Genomic DNA, 1,607 nt, shown 5'->3' with positions numbered 1-1,607 from the left:
ATGCTCACCTTTACATTTTATGTATTGACTTTATTTTAACGTATGTGACAGGTGTTTAAGATGCTTATTTGCTAGGAAGGCGAAGCTAGAATAAGATTCTAGAGTATAGTTGTCTGTAGATCTTGCAGATCGAGTCTCTAGACATAGAAAAACAATTTTATATTTAAAATCTGAGTTGTCGGAACAGAATATTTGACTAGATGTTATCTGTAATAATTTGTTTGCTATTTGAGGTACGGTATGGGACGTATTACATAAATTGAATGGTAATGATAGTTGTTTTGGAAACTTCTGGACAATCTGTATCGCTTAGTGCCATGCCCCGATGATTCCGCCATCGGTTGGGGTGTGACAGACGACAATTTTAGAAAAGTCAGCGATGAATCGACGATAATAGCCCGCCAATCCGAGGAACAAACGAACATCGGACGGTGATTTTGGAGTAACCCAACTCTTAACAGCTTCGATCTTCGCGGGGTTGACTTGTATACCTTGACTATTGGCGATGTGACCGAGGAATTGAACCTCCTCTAACCAAAATTCACACTTGGAGAATTTGGCATAGAGTCTATTCCCTTGGAGTAATTCGAGAACCAAACGTAGATGTTGCGCGTGTTCGGCTTTCGACTTCGAATAGATAAGGATGTCATCGATGAATACGATGACGAAACGGTCAAGAAATGGCTTACACACGCGATTCATCAAATCCATGAAAACCGCGGGTGCATTGGTTAATCCAAAAGGCATTACGACGAATTCATAATGGCCGTATCGGGTTCGGAAAGCGGTTTTTGGTATATCTTCCTCCTGGATTCGTAACTAGTGATAGCCTGAGCGTAAATCAATCTTCGAGAAACATGTAGCACCTTGCAATTGATCAAACAAATCATTGATTTGGGGTAGAGGTTAGCGATTCTTGATAGTCAGCTTGTTCAACTCCCTATAGTCGATGCGCATTCGGAATGACCCGTCCTTCTTTTTGACGAAAAGAACTAGCGCGCCCCAAGGAGAGTTGCTAGGGCGAATGAAGCCTTGTCAAATAATTCCTGGAGTTGACTCGAGAGTTCGCGCATTTCGGATGGAGCGAGGTGATAAGGAGATTTAGCAACAGGGTTGGCTCTAGGAATGAGGTCAATACGAAAATCAATATCACGACTCGGGGGTAAACCAGGTAAATCATCAAAAAAGACTTTAGGAAAATCATGAACCACAGGCACCTTATCAATTGCCTTCTTTTCCTTTTCCTCCGCTACTACGATGTGTGCTAAGAAAGCTTTGTATTCCTTGCGGAGATACTTGCTCGCTTGGACACACGACATAAGCTTGAGATTCTTCGATGCGACTTCACCATAAACACAAAGGTAATCACCATTAGCGAGCGGGAAACAAATCATTTTATTAAAGCAAACGACTTCAGCATGATTTTCACGAAGAAAATCCATGCCTACTATGATATCAAAACTACCGAGTTGCATCGGGATAAGATTGATAGGAAAGACGTGAGTGTTGAGTTCAAGAGTACAATCACGTAGGACAGAACAGACAGTAACGGTTCTTCCAGTGGCAACTTCAATGTCGAACGTCGTAGGGAGATGGGCGTGCTTACG

Source organism: Helianthus annuus, chromosome 5 (genome assembly GCF_002127325.2).
Source record: "Helianthus annuus cultivar XRQ/B chromosome 5, HanXRQr2.0-SUNRISE, whole genome shotgun sequence".
In the NCBI taxonomy this organism is placed as follows: Eukaryota; Viridiplantae; Streptophyta; class Magnoliopsida; order Asterales; family Asteraceae; genus Helianthus; species Helianthus annuus.
The sequence above is the reverse complement of the archived record's forward strand: the minus strand, read 5'-3'. Positions refer to the sequence as shown.